General features: G+C 39.2%; 1 long non-coding RNA gene across 2 annotated transcripts; it reads right to left on the reverse strand.

Moving 5' to 3' along the window:
* Nucleotides 1–64: 64 nt before the first annotated feature.
* On the reverse strand, nucleotides 65–11,233 carry LOC124855941. Of its 2 annotated transcripts, XR_007035192.1 has the most exons (4): nucleotides 11,054–11,233; nucleotides 1,209–1,287; nucleotides 201–687; nucleotides 65–117 (listed from the first exon to the last, which is right to left on the reverse strand). It is a non-coding gene; the product is annotated as an uncharacterized LOC124855941 (long non-coding RNA). The 2 variants fall into 2 exon arrangements; XR_007035191.1 differs by lacking the exon at nucleotides 11,054–11,233 and having other exon boundaries at nucleotides 1,209–1,562.
* Nucleotides 11,234–15,401: the final 4,168 nt, after the last annotated feature.

Here is a 15,401-nt window from a genome sequence, read left to right on the forward strand (position 1 = left end):
ATGTCATTGTTCGTGTAATTGCTTTGACCCATATGCAGAGAGACACTCAGGAGGCAGGAGAAAAGTTTAACAAGTTTATTTTAGGAGAATATTGGAACCGGGACTGGAAACTGCAGACTGTACAGAAGAGACGCAGGGGGCAAGTGATCTTAAATGTTGTTTAGGAAACAGATGGAAAATGATCTTAAGCTTTGGCTTACTGTGGATGGAGGTGAGTTTGATGAGAGAGGATGATGTGGAGCCTGAGAGAGCAGTGAAACTGATGATGAATCTGGTGAGGTTTTCAAAAGTTGAAAGTGGATAGTTATCAGGTGGAGGGTGAGCAGGGTTCGCTTGGAGGAAGATAGAGGCTTGGAGCTGTCAGCTAGTACTTGATCCAAGTAGATTACTTGGGAGCCAGAAAACTTGACTTTGGCAGGATGCAAAGCAGGGACCTGGAACCTGGGCTGAGAATTGCAGGAGCTTTGAGGCTTGGACCTTAAGTCACCTAGGAAGGAGCACAAGAAAGGGTAAGAACACTGCAAGCTTCAGCAAAACTATGGTCTTTAAGGTTTGGCCCGATGAAGTTACCACAAAGGGAAACACTCAGGCACTGGAGTGCTGACAGCTCCACTTTCTTATACTCCTCCAGATGACTGCAGATGAGAAACACCTGCTACCCTCCACACCTGGGAATCCTGGCGGCATCTAGTGGTGAGTAAGTGTAAGCAGTAGGCAAAAAACATAAAAACTCCCAGACTCCGACACTAAATGTAATTAATATAACGATCACATGGATTAGCTCAAAACTAGACACACCCCTGTCAGATTTAGCTTTAAAATAATCTCTCAATTTTACCAAAATGTTTCTCACTGGAAGGGAGCTATAGTCCTGACTTGAATCTAAGACTGGGGTGATGGAAAGGAAGCCTTGGAACCAGATAAATCATCCAAATACTGGTAAGCAATGTTAAGAAGGTTTTGATTGCTGTAACACAATACACATTTTCCATTGATTATTGAGAAGAGTACAAATAATTTTCAACATGCCACTTTTTAAATAAAATGTAAATAGAAACTCATAAATTATTTGTTTTAAAGTTATACACCTTTTATCCCCTTTTGAGAGATGCCTGTTTCAATTCCTGTAGCAAACTTCTTGGATGAATGAAAAGAATTTCAAATCTAAATCTTCCAGGGGTATAAATAATGTATAAATTTAGAATTACCTGTATGTGTCAGGGTTTGTGGTTGGTTGAAACCAGGATGCAGACAGACGCCTGGATGCCACACAGTCTTAGACATCTCCTTTTAATCAAAGATAAATAAATGAATTTCACAAGGACACGGAGCCAGAGACACAGGAAGGTAACAGGAGGAACCAACGGGGAATAAGTGAAACCGGTAAGCTTTTATACAGAGGGAAGTGAGTAGTGAGACAATGGGAAGGAGAAGCAGGTAATCAGGGTGAGTGATCAGGTATGGTGATCGGGTGTAGGGAACTGAGGGAATTAGGTTACTATGGCTACGGGGAAAACTGAGATACGGAAACATGAGGAAAGACTAAGCTAAACAAGGAAAACATGTTTGAAGGGAAACACTAACTGGGCAAAGCAGGGAACAAGAAACTAAACATAAGCTAAAATAAATAGTAACTCTAGAAGGAACTAAATCTAAAGACATGGAAACAACTAAACTAAACAAGCACAAGAATACTAAACGAGAAACTAAAACTAAATAAAACCAAAGAGGGAAAATAACCACAAAGAACAAACAAAACAGAACTAAACTTAATAACTTGGGGAAAAATAGATCTAAAGTAAACACACAAGCACACGGATCTAAACATATATTAACTAGTAAAAAGTAAACTACTAATCAAAGGAACCGGGAAAACATCTAACGGCAAAGTAAACAAAAACAAAGACCAAAATGGCATATCCTGACAGGATGACATTTAATGCATAAATTAAAAGGAAATCTTCCTTTGCCTATCATTAATTATCAAGTAAAGAAAATGGGACACCAAATGTGGCATGGGCAGAATAAGGGAAAAACCTCGGAGTTAAGTCAATTTCCAGTTCACTCACACACAGTGTGATACACGGTTCTCCTGGCTTGGAATTACATCCCCTGTTCTTCTTAGTTTCTTCAGATTATTCTTCATTTAAAATATCAAAAAAGCATGTTTCATTTTAGTGTTTAGATCCACAATCTGACCCCTTACAGGCTCTAGGCACAACAAATCCCCACTGATGCTAAGCTTTTGGAGAAGTGACTTAAAATTGGTTCGTAATTAGAGAGGTGGTTGAGCTACCTCTCCCATTACAGCTACAAAATTGTCTCTCTCCCACCTCGGGCAGATTTAAAGAAAAAGAAAATCCTAAAAAGCTGACTTTGCAAAGCAAAAAGCTTTGATGTGACAGCTTGACGAAACATTCCACAGGGATGAGAATGCAAAGTCTTTCATTTTGTCACTCTAATTAAACCCGATGTGCTTGTTTGGTCTCCTCATGCTTCTCTCTGAGAATTGCGGAGATAACGATGGATTAGATGGAAACAATGTTCTACTGTAGCCTCAGATGCAATAACAAAACTCATAAACTCACTTCATAAACATGAGAAAAAATACAAATGTGAGAAAAATGTATTTCTTATTCTTTTTGTTGATTTTATGGAAGTAGAGAAGAAAGAGGGGTGCAATGATGCAGAGTATTTAAGCATGAACAAACTGATGTGTGTTGTTGCTTTACATGCATGAGTAAGACTGTACAGTACATGACTTCAATGCCCCGCAGGCCCAGGAATGGGTACCAACACACTGACACAGTTATTAGACCAAACTAATCGGGACTATGTGTGTCTGCATGCGAGGTTTGGACAGTATATGTACTGTATGTTGTAGCACATGTCTGTGACTGTCTGATGCAGCAACAGAATGTGTGTTCGTTGTGATTTCACCTCTGTGCCATCTCAAATGTGGGTCAAATAAAACTGTAAAGACATAGAATATGGCATTTGCTAAAGTGTATATCTTTCATAATACAGAGAACAATTATAACAAGTCAACATACTTCATTAACTTTCTTTAACATGTGTCATCACAAATTCATTAATGCCCTCCATCCAAGGAGACTCTGGTAGACAGTAAGTTTATTGGGGAAGCTCTTGGCAGAGGATCATGCACTCTTACTGTCTGACCCAGTTTCAATCCTCACAATTTCATAGGGTGATGGGTACAATGTAAAAAAAGCACACGAACACAAACACACAAAATCTTTCCCCACATCTGCACAGGCATGCTTGTATGTTCTGTATTTTGACAAATCTAAAAAATAATCCAGCATGAAATTAAAAGAACAAGGCTTCATCGTTAATCCTGTCTAAATCAGTCAGTCTGGGAGCACTGATTTAATGACTAAATTAGAGCGGTGTGCCACCACACTCAGGCCTGTGATTAACCCCATTTTGTGATGGCTGCAAGCAGAGAAGCAGAAACATTAGCTATGTTGAATGTATCTATAGTTGTGTCTGTTTATTTTGTGCTTCCTAACCCTTCTTGCCATCACCCTCTGTTTATTCATAATGACAGGAGTTGTAGGCGATGATCAGAGGCCAAAGATGAATCACAAAATTCAGTGTGTAACAGAAACCACTGAGCTTCAAATCTCAGGAGAGGAAAAAAAGAGAGGTAAATAAACAGAGAAAATGAGCAGAACACAAACCAAGTGTAGAAAGCAATCAACCTTTATTTATAGATGTCAGGTTCTGCCATTTTTGGGTCCTGGTTTGTGTTTTGTTCTGTGGGGTTTTTTGTTAGTATGTATTCCTGAATTCTGGTCTGTGCTTTGTCGGCAATCATTAGTTGTTCAGGTTTGTTTACTTTGGATGTCAGTGTTTCTGTTCCTTTGGTTTTATAGTTATGTTTATTTGTTCCTTGTGTTTCCCTTTGTTCTACCGTTCCTTTTCTCTGTTCCCTAGTAGTTCTTCCCAGCCTTATTCTTAGTGTAGTTCCCCCCATGTTAGTCTCTAGTGTTTTAGTTCTTCTGACTGATTATAGCTTTCAGTTATTTGTTTGTCGCTATATGTAGTTCCTCTTATTGTTTTAGTTTTAGTTGGTATGTATTCTAAGTCTTCGCTTCCTCTACTTCCTCCCAGTTAGTTCAGTATTTGTTGTGGTTTGTTTTCTCTTCCTTGCTCTCCCTTATTCTGTTAGTATTTGTTATCCTTAGTTCCTAGTTACCCTTTTGTTTCCTTATAGCTTTATTGCTCTCGTGTCCCTGCATTTCCTAGTTCATGTCACCATAGTAACCATTGATTCCCTCAGTCTCCACAGCCAGTTCCCACATCTGTTTCTACTTCTCCTCTTATTACCCTAGCTTTTCCCTCATTGGTCCACTCTCCTTCTCTCCCCGCTTAAATACCTGGTTCTGCTATTATTCTTCGCTGGTTCCTCCCGTTCACAACCCCTGTTTAAGTTCTGTTGATGCTACGTTTCCCCTGAGAGAATTAATGTAAGTTTTGGCTCAACTCATGTATGTTTTTGGGGAAACTTGTTGTACAGCTTTTTGAAAACCTTTTGATTAAACGAAGTTGCTCTCATCATGCTGCTGCCCAGTTCTTGTCTGCATTTTGGTCCTATCCAACCACAGACTTTGACAATAGAGCTCTTTACACACACAAAATGACCAAAGTGTTTTACAGGTCCATAAATTAAAAAGACACAAACTTCTGCAATAAAATAAACAGACAAAAAAACTGTAAAAACAATAAGTAAAAGAAAAGAAAATGCTAATAATCAAATACAGCCTGATATTTCTGTTCAACTTGAATTAAAAGCCAACTTAAAAAATTGATTTTTAAAAGGGACTTAAAACCATTCAAGATATTGGCCAACCTATATATTAAGAGGAAGAATGTTGAGTTTGGGAGCAACAATAGGGTCACAAGATGAGTCCTAGAAACATCTAAGAGCAACAAGAGTTCTGACCTCATATTTCTTGTAGGAACTTGCTTGTACAAAGCTCTGTTAAAATGGAGGTGCCAGAAACAAAATTGAAATCTTAAAATCAATGCTACAGGCAAATAGTGCAGAGAGAACAATGGGAAGGGGTAATGCGGGGTGTCAAAATAAGGTGAGATCTTTCCATGTAATCCATGCAACATTTAGTAACTGCTCACAGTTAACGCCATAAAAGTTACAATAAATATCCTTATATTCTTATGTGTAATCCATGCAATAATTATTAAAACACACAGTTGAAGCAGTGGAGAGTGAAACAAGCATGTTCTCATATTCTGTAGCTGAGAGACTGGAAAGGCCTGTGTGGAGCCACGTATTATCTGCCACATGTTATCTGTCTTATCTTTTGCAAAAATATAAACAAGTATATCCAAAGAAATGATGTATGATGATTTTACATTCTTTCACATGTATTAAATGAAATTAGTAATCTTTGATTAACAAGTTAAAAGATGTATGATTGAAATGTGGTTAAGAACTGAGAATTAGAGGAAAAACATTAAGGTTTGACATTCTCAATCAGCTATATATGAAAGAAATATAACTTTAATCATTTGTAAAGCATGAATAAAAAGAATGAAGTGATGGTTATGCAACTGTGTTTTAAAGTAAATGCTGAAAGCTGAAGAATGGACTGTGTAATACTGTGTAAAGTTTAAAACTGAGCAGATTAGGGAAAGAACTGTAGGATGACTAGGAGTGACGAGAGCCAGCTGCATGCTGACAGCAACGGGAGGAACGGAGGATGCGACTACAGACAAGCGTGGCTATTATTGGCATCTCCAAGACTGAGAAACAGTATCAGTAGGTCACAGTGACCATGACTAAAGTATTGAGCAATAATCAAGAAGCTGAGCAGAATAGGTTGCGCAATAACTGAGAAGCCTAACAAGGACCTGACCGGTGAAGGCATCAAGCACCATAAAAGCAATGCTGAAGGAGGGAACGGGGTTGTTTCCTCGCAGAAGACCAGTGAACAAGATCGGACGGAGAAAATAAGCTTGGATGGAAAAGGAACAGAGACACAACCCAACTGATCGACTGCATTAAAAAGAGGATCAACCCGTGGGCCCAGAAAGGACTGTGCCTCAAAATTAAGAATCTGATTTCATCTAAAGCCTTTTTATCCAGACAACAGAAGTGAACTTGATCGGCGAACAGCTGATTGCTCTAAGTTTCAGGCTTCAGGAAGTCCTGAATCAACTTCATTTATGTCTCCGGGTTTCCTTCAACTCTTCAGCCTCTGGAAACTACTGTCTTCTGAGACATATAACAACAAAGATCCTGTTTAACCATCGAAGCCTGGAGCATCAGTGCCTGCCACTTAAAGGAAGTAATCTGAAGATTAAGTCGTATTCCCTTCAAGAAACCACTCGTTACCAGAAGAATCTTCTCCATCAGGTGCATGGATGAGCCTCCGTCTTCAAAGCCTCTCCAAACTCACTAGTTTCAGCATCAGGGAAAGACAGGTTGAGTTGATTGATTCATTTCCGTTATTGAAATTATTTTGTGTTGCCGAATTTAAGCTGTTACTGACCCCTGCTAAAGCGTTACTAATTAAAGAAAGCATATAAAATTCTAGTTAAATCGTGGACATTCAATTATTTGAGTCACCGTATTGTTGGTTTTACATTGGTGGTAAAAAGTCTTGTTGCCTGGTTCTAAGATATTTTAGGAGGTTTTTATAGGTCGCCTTAGCCAAGTTTGTTAAAACAGCGCTCTTGGGGTTCGTGCTGAGCCACTAAAATTAACCTAGCCCATATACCAAGAGCCAGTTGTAAAATTAGGGAATGAGCAGCCGTGAACAAAAGTGACTGTTGAAAGTGTGGATGACTGCGATAGGCTACTCAGTCGTCCAGACCTCCAGTTGAAGAAGGGTGAGACTTTTGTATGAAGGCTGTCAGAGGCTAGGCGAGTCATTTCCCGACACCAGTTTAAACAGAACTTTCATTAAACCCGCTTAGTAAGACCTTTCAGGTTTGGGGAAGTCCGGACCCGTTGGATGGAGAGCTGGTTTGAGCAATCCCTTTAGACATGGGGTTTGAGCAATCCCTTTAGACATGGGGAAGTTAGACAAGGGAGGGGTTAGCTCATCGGACAACGAAAGGGGACAAGCTCTCCTCGCTGTCATTGCTTGTTATCCATGAGCAGGCAGGCAGCAGCGTTTTGGACCATCTGCAAACAGTGTAGAAGAGAGTTGCAGTAAAATGTCTGTCAGACAGTTAGGAACTGAGCCCTTAACACCAATAGACTGGTCAAGATGTGATACTATAGCAACCTGGTCCAACCTGTCAAAATTAGCAATCAAATTAAGCAAAATTAAAACAGCAGAATATCCCAAGTCTGCAGTTAAAAGCAGACATTAAAAAAAGTGCTGTTTTTGTACTGTGACATGATTTAAAACCAAACTAAAATTTTTCAGTGATCCTATGCAACTGTGGATGCTCCTAAAGTTGGAAATAATCCACCTTCTCTGAAATTGTAGAAAAAAAAGGCAACTTAGACCTAAGGTTTGATAAAGCATTAGGATCCAAGTTGCTCTTGTAAAAAGAGGTTGGACAGCAGCATGTTTAAAAGTTGGGACACAGCCTAAGAAAAGAGAGGTGTTGATTAAATTAACAATGTGAGGACCCACAGCACTGAAGACCTTTTTTAGTGGTCTTGGAGGAATACTGTCGCCTGGACAAAAAGAAGGCTTTAGCTTCCTGACTAACTATAACAACACACTTTATCACTAAAAGAACTTTAAAAACACTTCACAAAGTCAAAGAGAAGGACCCAGATAAGATTAATCATAGAGATTCAGGACAGATTTTGGTGAGTGAAAACGAGCTCAAGACTTGTCGCTGATATTAGACACAAACTTAGAAATAAACTAAGTTTTAGTCTCACGTGTGATCATTGAGGAGGAAAAATAGTGCCTTCCAAAAGTATTATCTGTTCAATCTTTTTTACATTTTTCACGTTGCAGCCACAAATTTCAGTGTATTACTGGAATTTGATGTGACAGACAAACACAAAGTCAGAGAATGAAGAAAAACGATACGCTGTTTCAGTGGTGGTTTCTGATACAGGTCACATGGGCAGTTGCCCAGGGCAGCATAGAAAGAGGAGCACACAAGCACCAGGCAAAAAATTTAATTTTCAGTTGTACCTTGAACATGTTTTTCCATTGTTTTCATGCATGTGCAGTCAAGAACTGGCACCTGCTTCTTGCTGCAGAGAACAGGGAGACTATTTTACTAGCTTTGTGTGGGACTACACTGCATTTTATCCCATACTAGAATTATAATGATTTCCTGCATTTTTGATTGGTTGGGGTTGGCACAAGGAAAGGCTTATCCAGGTCTCCATTCATGAAAGAGCTACTACTAGATGGGGATCAAAATATATTAAAAATTGAAATCTTAAAGGTGTGGTGTGTGTTTGCATTCAGGATTCATTATGTGGTATAGAACCACTATCATCGTCTTTTGATCCACATATCAATGAGCTATATCAACAGACAGAAATTTCCGCCCATTATTCTTGGCAAAATAGCTCAAGCTTAGTCAGATTGGATTGAAACCATCTGTGAACATCTAGTTCCAGGGCTTGCTAGATGTGTAGGATCTCAGCTCCTCTCCTCCTGGTTGGTTCTGGCAGCTCATTATCAGCAGCTGCAGCTCATCTCCTGATGAGCTCACTGGTCTTCTTAAGGCAGCTGCTGGAACAGGTTTTTGTTGGAACATAACCTCAGTTATGTGGACTGCCTGTCTGCCTACCTGCCCGGCTACCTACCTACAGGTCCTTCTCAAAATATTAGCATATTGTGATAAAGTTCATTATTTTCCATAATGTCATAATGAAAATTTAACATTTATATATTTTAGATTCGTTGCACACTAACTGAAATATTTCAGGTCTTTTATTGTCTTAATACGGATGATTTTGGCATACAGCTCATGAAAACCCAAAATTCCTATCTCACAAAATTAGCATATTTCATCCGACCAATAAAAGAACAGTGTTTTTAATACAAAAAATGTCAACCTTCAAATAATCATGTACAGTTATGCACTCAATACTTGGTCGGGAATCCTTTGGCAGAAATGACTGCTTCAATGTGGCGTGGCATGGAGGCAATCAGCCTGTGGCACTGCTGAGGTCTTATGGAGGCCCAGGATGCTTCGATAGCGGCCTTTAGCTCATCCAGAGTGTTGGGTCTTGAGTCTCTCAACGTTCTCTTCACAATATCCCACAGATTCTCTATGGGGTTCAGGTCAGGAGAGTTGGCAGGCCAATTGAGCACAGTGATACCATGGTCAGTAAACCATTTACCAGTGGTTTTGGCACTGTGAGCAGGTGCCAGGTCGTGCTGAATAATGAAATCTTCATCATCTTCATAAAGCTTTTCAGCAGATGGAAGCATGAAGTGCTCCAAAATCTCCTGATAGCTAGCTGCATTGACCCTGCCCTTGATAAAACACAGTGGACCAACACCAGCAGCTGACATGGCACCCCAGACCATCACTGACTGTGGGTACTTGACACTGGACTTCTGGCATTTCCTTCTCCCCAGTCTTCCTCCAGACTCTGGCATCTTGATTTCCGAATGACATGCAGAATTTGCTTTCATCCGAAAAAAGTACTTTGGACCACTGAGCAACAGTCCAGTGCTGCTTCTCTGTTGCCCAGGTCAGGCGCTTCTGCTGCTGGTTCTGGTTCAAAAGTGGCTTGACCTGGGGAATGCAGCATCTGTAGCCCATTTCCTGCACACGCCTGTGCACGGTGGCTCTGGATGTTTCTACTCCAGACTCAGTCCACTGCTTCCGCAGGTCCTCCAAGGTCTGGAATCGGGCCTTCTCCACAATCTTCCTCAGGGTCCGGTCACCTCTTCTCGTTGTGCAGCGTTTTCTGCCACACTTTTTCCTTCCCACAGACTTCCCACTGAGGTGCCTTGATACAGCACTCTGGGAACAGCCTATTCGTTCAGAAATTTCTTTCTGTGTCTTACCCTCTTGCTTGAGGGTGTCAATAGTGGCCTTCTGGACAGCAGTCAGGTCGGCAGTCTTACCCATGATTGGGGTTTTGAGTGATGAACCAGGCTGGGAGTTTTAAAGGCCTCAGGAATCTTTTGCAGGTGTTTAGAGTTAACTCGTTGATTCAGATGATTAGGTTCATAGCTCGTTTAGAGAGCCTTTTAATGATATGCTAATTTTGTGAGATAGGAATTTTGGGTTTTCATGAGCTGTATGCCAAAATCATCCGTATTAAGACAATAAAAGACCTGAAATATTTCAGTTAGTGTGCAATGAATCTAAAATATATGACTGTTAAATTTTCATCATTACATTATGGAAAATAATGAACTTTATCACAATATGCTAATATTTTGAGAAGGACCTGTACCTGCCTGTCTACCTGTCTTCCTGCACCTTGTAAATACTCACCTGAGGACTGCACTGTAAATATACTCACCATCAGCACTCTCACCTTGGATTCCGTCCTCCTCCCCTGGTTCCTGGACAACACCGACCTATTATCCTGGGCAAGCCTACACTAAGAATAAACTTCACTTACCGTCTACATCCTGTGTTTTGAGTTTGTTTTCATCCTCTGGTTTGTTCTACTTCGATTACCTTAGTGATTCATGATAAGATGTGACAATATCTTGTACACTGGGTGACAGCTAAAGTGAAAATATTCAAAGAGAGCCAAACAGCATAGAACACCCCTGGCAGAGGCAGAAAGAAAATATTTGTAAAACCCTGGAAAGAAATATTCAGCATATCCCATCTCATCAGCTGGATGTTCCTTCACACCCATAGTATAAATTAATTTTCTAATCGTACTGCAAACTCAAACAGCTTTGCACAGCAATTTACATTCACCTCACTGCAATTATGAACATCCACACATTCAAACACTGATCTGGAGACTTGTAGTTAACTTGGATCTCAGTGTCCTGCCCAATGACACTTTGAAATGTGGTGGGGAATGCTGAAATCTAACTCACAACTTTCCAATTGCTAGGCAACTACTCTTCCTACTTCAGTTATTCATGCGTACCAAGAGGTCGAATATGGAACAAAGCTCCTTCAGCCAGATTACTGTGAAAGGAAACACAAAAGGGAACATCAGTAGCAAATAGCGGTGTTCATACTTTTTGCCACAGAGGCCAAAATTTCAAAAGTTCAGATACAATTTTACTTGCATTTTATTTAATTTGTACCTTCTCTCAACACTGAACTAAACACACAATATTTTAATAAAATGAATATAGTAGTAAGACTTTTGTAGAAAATGGGTCTATGAATCATTGTAGGTCCAAACCATAAGAGTTTTGTACATTTGTCTTATTTTTTTTTAAAGGCATACAATGTCCTTGTTGTTATTTTGGTTGGTTATTTTCTACTTTCTTTGTTCAGACTTTTTTGTGTAGGTGTCCAATCTCAGCAACATGAACATGTTTCGGGTCATACTTTCTTCAAAAACACAAATTTTATTCAGCCAAGTGTTTTGAATGGATGCATTCAATCTGCTATTGAGTAAAACATCCCTGAATGTTGGTGGTCCTATTTACAATCAAATCAAAACAAAATAAAATAAAAAACAACTTTGTTTTACCTCACATTTTCCATTTTAAGAAGATTTTAATTTGTCTTGCATCTGTATTTGAAAGGGAAAAATTTGACCGTGTTGGCGGGGCAAATTCTTGGACTGTGGTTGAAGGCCGCTCACAGTAGCAAATATGTACCACAATCATAGATGAATTTACAAATGAATAAAATTTTAAGTGTCTTGTTGCAGTGTATGTCTAAAGATTTCCAAACACATTTTCAGCAATTTATTGTCTGTCACAGCAATAAAGGTGTTTTTGATTCACATCTCTGTACTGATTCAGATTGAACTTGTTTAAAATGTGGTAATAATCAAGAGCCATTTCAAAGGATTTTAAGAAATCTTCATAGTTTAGGTCAGAAACCCTCATACTTTAGCATTGTGCTAAGTTAATATGACAAAATTTTTGTGATTATAACATTTTATTGCAATAAAACTTCTTGAACAACTCGCTTTTTGTGTTGATTTTATTTAGGACTCCATTCTCAATTACAAGCTGCGTGAATAAAGACCAGATGATCACAGTCTTGACATTAAATTCAGAGATCCTTTAACTAATTACAGTTTTGACATATTATGTCTCATAAAAGAGAGTCCATTGTACCTGGAGATGACTTTAAGTAAACAGAATGTTTCATGAAAACACCAGCAGTACTTTAATGTTATATCATATAAACTATTATGCTGATCTATATTTTGGATTTTATTAACATAGATACACATTTTGAGGTTAAAGCCTTCACAGACTGAGCAGCTGTGAAAAGAAACTATTATTATCTTGTAGTCCCAGATAGTTTCTCTTCCAGGTACCAACTGGGCCAGACTGTGCCTAACTAGCTCGGAGAGGTACTGCCGCATGCAACAAAGGTTAACGGGCTAGGACTTTAACCTGGGACACGCTGCATCCGGAACTAACACCCCCGTCCAAGGATCGGGCGGGCTACAGCTGCGCCCCATAACTATGTATGTTTGAATTAAGAGCAGTATGCTTGTACTCGTATGAATTTTATTTGCACTCAGAAAGACCACAAATATTTTCAAGTTGGACAAGATATTTATATATTCGTTATATTGTATACTGTCTTCCCATGTCTGCTAAAGTTAAGTCACCTTTAACTCACATACCCTTGCTAAAACAAAAAACAAAAAAGGTGTTTTCCAACAAATCTGCAACATTGCTGAATGCTCATAACACAGCTTTTACTGATTCATATACCTGACAATCTTGCACGAGATATTATATTATTAAAATGTCACGATATCTCTCACCAAAGTCTGTCCTGCAAAGCCTATTCCAGAAGAACATTGCTGCAGACTTTCAGCACCACTCTAGGTCCCTACAATCTGCAAGCACCCTTGAGAAAAGAAAGGAAAAATGGAGATTCTGTTTTCTTTCTTTTAGTTTAAAATGACTTTATGAGAGGAGATAAAAGAGCTGTCATACCACCGAGGCTTCAAGCTGAGCCCAGAACTGGATCAGTGGCTTCACCACAGCACTCGCGGTATCCACAACAGGCACCGATTAACACATTGTTACATCTGATGCCAGCCTGATCCAGCACCATGAAAGGGGGTTTCTTCCTGACTGCACATATGTGAGTTCAAGAAAAAAAAGACAGCATCTAAACACAAACACGCTGTCTGGATCCATGTGTGGGGACAGATGATTGGACAGGGACTGTAGGTGTGTAACTTCTGAAACCGCCTGTTAATCTGGTGGGGAAAAACACATCCTCTCACAGTCACAGATTTTCATGGCATGACCCTCATTATCCTGCTGAAGATTCAGCAACAGACTGGTTTGCATCTGTGTGCAAGTCTGGTATGTTGGTAGCTTTCTGTTGCCTTGGAGAAAAAAAAAAGTGATGACGTGAAAAAAAGGGAAAATGTCAGAATTGTAGGCAGCTCAACAAGCAAAATAGAGTCAATGAAAAAACATATTAATTTACTTCTACAGTAAATCTTTTCAGTTAGCCATACAGTGACTTGAGAAGCTATTCAAACCCCCCTTGATTTTATGTGATAGACCAACCCAGTTGTCAAGTCATAAGAAAAACAATACCAGGTTTTTAAAACTTTTTACAAATAAAAATCTGATGATAATCAATACTAGTACCTAGTACCTACCTTTTACTCTGATACCCCTAAATAAACTCCATTATAATTGTTTGCCCTCTGGAGAGACTTAATTAAGGAATTCAGTACACCTTTGTATAATTAAATTTTCAGCATAAATCCAACTGTTCTGTGAAGGCCTTGATTGGATGTTGAAGAACATTTGTGAATAAACAGTTTTATGAAGACCAAAGAACACAGCAGACAGATCAGATCAAGTTTTGGACAAGTTTGAAGCAGGGTTATAAACAATATCCCAAGCTTTGATGATCTCACCGAGCACTACGCAATCTATCATCAGAAAACAGAAAAAGTACGGCACAACTGCAACCCTACCATAACTTGAACATTTACCTCGACCAACAGGCTGGGAGAGGAGAACAACAATCAGAGAAGCAGCCAAGAAGCCCAACAGTACACATCACCTGAAAAACACACTGTAATTCGTGGTGGTGGCAGCATCATGGTGTGGGGTTTGCTTTTCTTTAGCAGAGACGGGGTAGTTGGTCTAAGCTGAAGAACGATGGAAGTAAATGCAGGGAAGAAAAAATGTTAGAGGCTACAAAAGGTAAATCAGAGCAAAAACATCCAGGGATTTTTCCCCAAAAGCAGACATTAGTGCATTCATTTATTAAAGTTGGCAGGTAACTGGAAAGAAAGAGTGATCCATATCCCATTCCTGCCCTTTAGAATAGACTCATGTTTTTCAACATATGACCCAACAATTTAGGAAACTCTATGCCTTTCAGTTAAGAAGAAAATTGTGTGAGTCCCTTTTAATACATTTACAACAAAATTTCAGGCTACTTTTTTTTAATAGTCTATTGTGTGTTCAGTTTATTATTGAGCAGTAAAACTAAACATTTTACAGTAAATTCATTTTTGCATTTTTTATTTTGTAAAATTTGGATTTTTGAGGAATGTGAGTACTTTAAACTTGACACTTTTAGCCTGTGTGGAAAAATGTGTGGCAACCACTGGTTTAGACCAAAGAATATATTATTTGTGAGTGTCCCAGTAAACATGTAGACATAAATCTAATTGAGAAACTGTGGCACTGATGCTCTGATGGCACCTTCGATCTCTACATGCACAAAGCTCCAAGACACATACTCCAATAGACTTTTAGCTCTTATTAAGGTAAAAAGATGGTCATACAAAGTATTGACATACATTGCTTTCCTTTCGCTTCAAAATAATGTGCTGCTTTGCATTGGACTGTTACAATAAAAAAAACATTGACGTTTGTGGATGTAATGTGGTAAAATTAGGAAAAATCTTGGGGTTAGGAATGTTTTCGCAGTCTTGCACTGTATCAAATAGATCATTAAATGCCAGAGCAATGGAAGAAAAAAAAGGCTCCAGCTCCTACAAACACCCACATACACTGGCACAAGAGCGCAGGAGAATTCAAAACAATCTACAGTAGCCCACAGAGGCATGACTGGCATTTACAAAAGGGACAGGGATGGAGTTATGGAGATACAGAAATGAAAAGCAAAAAGACAAAAAGATAGAACCTAAAATAAATGAATGATTCGAAAATGTTTGGCCAAGTGCATGGAGGATGAATACCACCACCCACCCAGGAGCCTCAATCTGCCTTTTAGCCACCTCCCTCAGAATTTCAGTATTTCTTATCCATTCACTTACTCAACAAACCCAACCCCCATCCTCAACT

The sequence above is a fragment of the Girardinichthys multiradiatus genome, chromosome 19 (genome assembly GCF_021462225.1).
Source record: "Girardinichthys multiradiatus isolate DD_20200921_A chromosome 19, DD_fGirMul_XY1, whole genome shotgun sequence".
In the NCBI taxonomy this organism is placed as follows: domain Eukaryota; kingdom Metazoa; phylum Chordata; class Actinopteri; order Cyprinodontiformes; family Goodeidae; genus Girardinichthys; species Girardinichthys multiradiatus.